Source organism: Oculina patagonica, chromosome 2 (assembly GCF_052425735.1).
Source record: "Oculina patagonica isolate OP01 chromosome 2, crgOcupat, whole genome shotgun sequence".
NCBI classification, from domain to species: domain Eukaryota; kingdom Metazoa; phylum Cnidaria; class Anthozoa; order Scleractinia; family Oculinidae; genus Oculina; species Oculina patagonica.
Genome location: NC_135759.1, coordinates 12,194,892 through 12,201,945, shown reverse-complemented (window position 1 = coordinate 12,201,945; position 7,054 = coordinate 12,194,892). Strand labels below are relative to the sequence as shown.

At 40.0% G+C, this 7,054-nt stretch overlaps 1 long non-coding RNA gene across 1 annotated transcript; it reads right to left on the bottom strand.

Moving 5' to 3' along the window:
* Positions 1 to 236: 236 nt before the first annotated feature.
* LOC144639873 (uncharacterized) lies at positions 237 to 5,740 on the bottom strand. Its single transcript, XR_013568236.1, has 4 exons — positions 5,058 to 5,740; positions 2,378 to 4,995; positions 431 to 1,871; positions 237 to 398 (listed from the first exon to the last, which is right to left on the bottom strand). It is a non-coding gene; the product is annotated as an uncharacterized LOC144639873 (long non-coding RNA).
* Positions 5,741 to 7,054: the final 1,314 nt, after the last annotated feature.

Sequence of the window (7,054 nt, the reverse complement as noted above, 5' to 3'; positions counted from 1 at the left end):
CGAAGGTTCATAAACGTTTCCAGAACTGTTTCCACGTTCGAACATCCAGGGGTTCGTTTAAGCACTTTTTATCTAAATTTCGATTTTTAAGAAGTATCACAGGTGAAATTTACGTCGCAAACCGGCGGACGGGACCACCACTGCGTTTTTACATCCCAGTGAAGACAACGAAATCTCACAGCAGAATATTTTTAGTAAGCTTAATTGTTTCATACACTGGATAAGCTGAACGATCTTTATTTCTGGACTAGACGCCATGACGGTAAGGGTAGCCATTTTCGGACAGTTTTTTTTCTGTAAGACTTAGATCAAACCGTAGTTGACGTAGTTGTTATTGAGAAAGTGCAGAAGGTTTGATATGACTCGTTTTGTTTTATTTCCCAATTAAGCCTCAGAGCCTAGTTAGAATTTGAATATAGGAATATAATACCTAGAGTAACATGGAACTGAAATACAGTTTATCGAAATAAAATATATCAAAATTTAATTGGCCTACCAGTATTTTTTATTTTATGTTTTGCACCAGTTACAATAACATTTTTTCATGTTCAATTAGTGTTGTAAGGTTAGGTGGAAATGTTTGCAACAGTTTTCTTTATTTAAACTTTTGAACTGAGCATGTCTTCGTGATAATGGCGCTCACTGAGAAAGCTGGTGGGGTAACCTTGCATTTAGACTTTGCCTATCACACCTGTGGGTTGAAACTTGCAGGAGGCTGGTTGGTTGTAGAATGCTCCAGTCATGGTCAGTCACCTAAAACTTAGTGACCACGGTTTGCTGTATTTCCTTGAGGAAAAAAATGAAACTTGAGTTCTGAGGGGGCTTAAAATGTTTTTAGCAATGCATTATCTTGAAATGCTTTTACAAATAAAATAATTATACCATGGTGGAGTTTGCAAAGGATCTGCTCCTCATATGTACATGTGTGTACCCTGGTAGAGAAATAATTGAGACACTGCATGGGATCTGACACTTTTAAAAATCCTATTGAGACTTACTTAACCGGTTGATTCTTAACTGCCCTACCTGTCCAAAGAAAAAATCAATTTCTACTCGCATCCAGTTAAATAATCTTCCTGCTGACCAGGAAAAAGTTTCAGATGTAAATGTAAAAAAAATATGTAAAATTAAAGTTGTTTACAGTGGTCATGTCCTTAACTTCAAGGGAAACAAAAATTTTAAATGAACATAACAGTTACAAATTCCAACTAGCAGGAGGCAGACCAGTTCTCTATCTACAAAGCATGACCAAGGATTTGATCTCAGGACAACCGAGAACAAATTCAGCTTGTTGCTGGGTAGAGGATTTTGACCTGGGATCTTAGAATTACAACACCAGTACCCAAAACCACTTGGCTACACTGTCTCCTGAAAGTAGTGATAGATGATAAATGAGAATTTTTTGGGTGGGGGAAAACAGTATTGCAATAATAATATTGTAGAATTTTTTTATTACTGGCAAGGGGTGCATCCCCATGAGTAGCTCATTTGGAGATGTGAAATAAACCCTGGGAGACAAAATTACCCGGTAAGTATGGTAGGTCAATGTACTTGTTTGCAACAGACATTCCATTGTTGATGGGCAAATTTATCCTTTTTTTCAGTGCAGTGTTTCCAGTACATAAGACAAGCATTTACTTTACCACCTTTAAATGCTGTAATTAAATTGTGATCCCTCTGACCCTGTTCAACCAAAGTATTTACCCAAAACATAATTAACGGTTTCTGTATGTGCAGCAAGGCACTTCAGATTGCACAGTTTAGGTAATTGAAGCCATACCCTCTGCAATTATTATTATTTTTTACATTTAAATTTAAGTGAAGAGATTAATTCTTTTTGGATTTCTTTGCCTTGTTGACTTCAGCTTGATCTTGTACTGGCAAAGGAAAAAAAAGGAAAATCGAAATTTAATATCTCTTTAAGATTACCTTAGAAAATGTTTATTCTCCTGTGGGCCCATTCGCATGGACATGATGGAAAATGCTTTGAAATTAGATTTTCAACTGAAAGCAACTCGGCACTTTATATGCAATATTCGGTTCTAGAAGTAAATGCTACTATAAACGTTCAATCAGAAGATGAATTTCTAAAAATAACTTCTATGTTTTATACGCAAACTACATGTGTAAGCTTGTATAAAGACACAGAACTACTGTATATAAAATGTAAACTTTAATAAAGCTTAGCAGGTCAACCCTACTTGACAGGGGCAGTCGTGAAACACTTCGACGCCAATAAAGGACACTGTTACTAGTGAAGGAGAATCGCGGTCGAAATAATTTCTTTTGCTGTGCAGGCGTGAAGATGAGATAACACTCGACTGGGAAACATGTCACTCACTCCTTGCTCATTTAAATTTTTAACTGCTCTACTAACCTAAAACAGAGCTGATCCTTCATTACATTAGTCTTGATTGTCTCAGAACTGCCACAAAAAATTATAACGGGAAGTAAACGGCAATAACCAACAGCGAATTCGTTTTCTACAGTCAACTCGACACGCGACGCCATGTTGTTTCCTTTTTTGCCAAGGCATTGTGCGCATGCTCCGTACGGTTCTCGAATGATTGACAGATTTCTTAACTGGGGCGATCATCGAAAGCGAAAAAGCGGTAAGATCAAAGATAGCTGCCAGCCCCCCCTGGTTTCACCAGACCTTCGTTTTCTTCATTGTTTACAGGATCACGATTCTGCTCAGTTGTGGCAGACTTGACGTTTGTGGTGAAAAATGTCAACAATTTTCTCTAAGAGCTGTCCAATTTTAACACTTTTTTGGGAGGCATGTTAACTTTAAAAAAAATGAGGCTAATAACAGATGCAAATAATATTATATAATTTCAAAGCGGCCTATTAGAATGATGAAACAGACGAAAACACGAAAACACTGAAAGCACATGGAACTCAGCTGAGCAAGAGCCTCGTTTGTAAGCAAAGGCCGGGTTGAGGATCTGGGGACAAAAATAAAGCTAACGTGAATCAAAGAGTAGAAAAGTGGTTTTTCGCTTGTTTATTCGTCATAAAACCAATAATTTTACACATTAAAATCCTTTTCACAAAGTAATGTATATTTTGCTAGCTGTTTCGCGCCTTGGGCACATCACACGCCTGGTAAGTACTTTTTTAATGCGCCATTTCGTAGCTTTATACGCCATATGTGGGAGGCGCGGTGGCCTAATGGTTAGCGCGCTCGCCTCCGAGTCGAACGGCCCGGGTTCGAGGCCTGGCCGGGGCGCTGCGTTGTGTTCTTGGGCAAGACACTTTACTCTCACAGTGCCTCTCTCCACCCAGGTGTATAAATGGGTACCGGCAAATTTACTGCTGGGGGGTAACCCTGCGATGGACTAGCATCCCATTCGAGGGGGGAGTAGCAATACTCCTAGTCGCTTAATGCTACGGAAACCGGGATATTCTCCGGCCTGTATGGGCCACTAGGCTCGAAGCAGACTTGACCTACCTTACCTATATGCCATATGCACATGGCGCACGTCCTTCCTAATACCTGGATACTGGTCAGCGGATACCTTGTTTTGACAGCTGTCAATTGATCATGACATGGACGTCTAATATCAAAGATGTAAGCTGACGACCTTAAACCTATTTCTGGATTATGGCCGCCATGTTGGGGCGTTGATGTCGCACGTGCCCGCGAACCATGCCACTAACCATGATGGCCATGAAAAACCAAAAGCATGGGTCTGTTAATTTTCTATGGGTATGGGGCTCTGCTCTGTGGCCCTTCGGGCCACTGGGAGCTCCGCTAAAAAGTGTTGAAGTCAATTAAAACATAAGCTTACATTTGATCCCGGGGTATCCAATCAAACAAAATCGAACCAAAAATCAATCGAACCCAATCGAACACCAATCCTTCGATTGGGTTCAGTGATCGAACAAAATCGAACACCTATTTTGCTGTGAGTTCGATTTGCGAACCAATCGAACATAATCGAACTCAATCAGGTTCAATTTTGTTCGGAATCTTTCTCTTGATAACTAAACCATGCAGGACTAATCAAAATCACCTTTTATTGAATGGAATAAATATAAAAACGTCCAAATATCGAACTGAATGTCAATGTTTAGTAAAATATATTTGGTAGAAGAGAACAAAACGACGGTAAAATAACTGAAATGCACTATGGTTTAATACATTTCTATATTAGAAGGAAGGTTATGGTTTCTGCCCTGCTTTTCACCGTTACACTCAAACAGAAGTTGCACCATTTCATTCACTGCAACACAGGCAGTTGTGTTCAATATGTGAAGAACACACATTTTAGCAAAATTTCTCCCAACCACGTGGCAGACTGGTGTGCCCGTTGCTATTGTGCAGACAATCGTCCTATCCCGGGGTATGGCGAATTACCAAAAAAGGATTAGGGGAACGCTGCACTGTACAATATGTACGCAGCATAAACAAACAGGAGCTCGGTAATCGAACGTTCGATTGAGTTCGATTGTTGGTTGTTCAGTAGTCGAACGTTCGATTGAGTTTGATTGTTCACTGTTCGGTAATAGAACGTTCGATTGAGTTCGATTGACCAAATTTTATTGTGAGTTTGATTATGTTCAATTACCGAACCCAATTGAACGAATGGTGTTCGATTGAGTTCGATTACCGACATTCGATTGGATACCCCGGGATTTGATTTATGAACAAGAAATTGGCTCATCCTCGGTGTAAGAACCTGTGAAACTCACCGGTGACGTAAAACAAAGAACGAACAAAGCAACAAAGAGCGTCAAAAACAATACAGAGCAGGAAAACAAAAGCTCCAAAACAAAGAAAAATATCACAGGTTCTTACACCGAGGTAAACCCAAGAAATTAAAAACATTACTTATTTTAAATCAACAAAGTCTTGCACTCGATAATCTACATTTCCGTTGAAGATTTGAAGATAATATATGAAAAGCAAATTGTGTTTACAGTATCTCGAAAACTTGATCGCACATTTGAGAAGCTCTCATTTACTATTATTGCTTACATACCGGTAGCCTGCGAGAGCAGACGCATTTCCGGCCGTCGCGTCTGCTCTCGCAGGCTAACATACCGGTAACTTACATACATTTTAAAGCATATAGTTTACCTTTTCGAATGTTCATTGATCTTCTGCAGAGTTCCAACTCCAGCACTTCATCTTTCACACGACAAAAGTTCACAATTTTCCATCTAATAGGGAACCTATTGGCTTGGGGTGCCCTTGCGCATTTGCAAGAGTCATTCCTTCAAAAGATATACAATACCGCCATCTTGGATTTGAACGCCGAGACCCTGGAAACGAGTTTATCTATCCCATGATGCAATGCACGAGAAAATTCTCTGGTACCTTATAAATCGGGCGTGGTCGAATTATGTTTTACCCTTTCATCGTCGGACACCGCCGAAAAACGCACCGAGCATGCGTGAAACGTCACGATTTTGGAATGAAAACAAAGGCATTTTCGTTTCTGAAAACTTCGAATTTCATGGCGTTTTGAATTGAAAAGGAAGTATTGTAAGCGGAATTCAACTCCTGGATTGGTTTGGTCCGGAAAGCACAAGAGGAAATTCACTCTGATATTAAAATCACTCTGATATTAAACTTTTGCGGTCAATCACATGCTTGGGTCCGCAACATCTTGGATGTTTATTGCTGTTAATATTCCATCACTCTGTAAATTGTACACCGATAACAGAAGCAACAGAACTGACTGATGTATTTGCCAAGAGACTATGCAGCGTAATGAGACTAAGGAGCAAAACAATCCGTGGCACTTTCCGCCATTTCGTTTTTCGCTTGGTTAGTTTGGTTCGTAAAACTGAATGTCTCTTTATTTTATATTTTCCGTTCTCGACAGTGCGATAAGTTTTTGATAATTTTATCCTGTGCTTTATCCATTTTTCTTTTTTCTTTTTATTAAATCATGATATTCTTTTTTCTGGTTCCGCTTTATCCTTTTCTTTATTCCTTTTTCAATTTTTAATTTATCCTTTTTTCGTTTTTCGTTTTTCTTTATTCCTGTTTTCCTTTTTCTTTTTTCCTTTATTCCTTTTTTCGTTTTACCTTTTCCCTTTTTACTATTTTCTTTTCTCCTTTTTTCTATCGTTGATTCAGAAGGCATTATTCTCAAACCCTTGTAAATGTTGTCGAGCAGCGTGACACGTGTTCCAACCTCTTCTTCCACCATTCGTGAGACTTGCTCGACCGATGCTGTTTCATTTACTGAAAGTGAGGTTTATCTGATAGATGGGTTAAGGTTTACCATCCACAACTTCGGAGATGATAATATTCTTGCGCCATTTCGAGTTTGTTTGCCCATGTTCCCTGCTTGAAAGTAAATGCCGGTCGCGAAGGAAGCGACTGTTTCTTACTGCAGCTGGTTTCTCTCTTTTCGCCGCTTGTGCCGGCGGCCAAGTAAGATGATTGGTACGAAAAACGATTTCCAAGAGGTACGGGTAACTTTTGATGGGGTCGGGCTTGCGAGTTATTTGCTGACCATATACTTCGTATGTAACAAAGAATAATATGTCCGTAATATTGAAAACCATTGTGTCTGGATCGGGCATTACCACACTGTCCTCACCGATTAGATAGATTGTTTCGGCCTGCAGGCTAAACACATTGGACAACACAGCAATCATCCTATTATTGAGCTTTACCTTAAGATCTTTAACTCCGCTTTGGACTTGCACAAAGTTCTCCATGTCAGAGTTTGATCATGAAGACCACTAGGCACCAAATAAAGCTCACAAGGAAATGGCGAAAGATGGCGCGAAATTTGAGAGCAAAGGTTACTGGGTATGCGATCGAGAGAAAAGAAAAAAAAGGAAGAAAGGAAAATGAAAAAGGTAAAATTAAAAATAAATATCTGTCTTGATTTAAGGCTCGTCGCGGGGGTTTTTTTTTTTTTTTTTTTTTTTTCCGGCCCCCCTACCTCCCCCCCCCCCTTCCTTTCTTTTGGTTGTCCGCTCCCTCGCTTTCTCCGCTTTCTGCGCGCCTGACTTGTGACAGGGTGCTGTCTGCTGGGTGGGGCGTCGGTGGGCCGGCGTGGCTGTTTCCCGCCGGGCTCCTCGG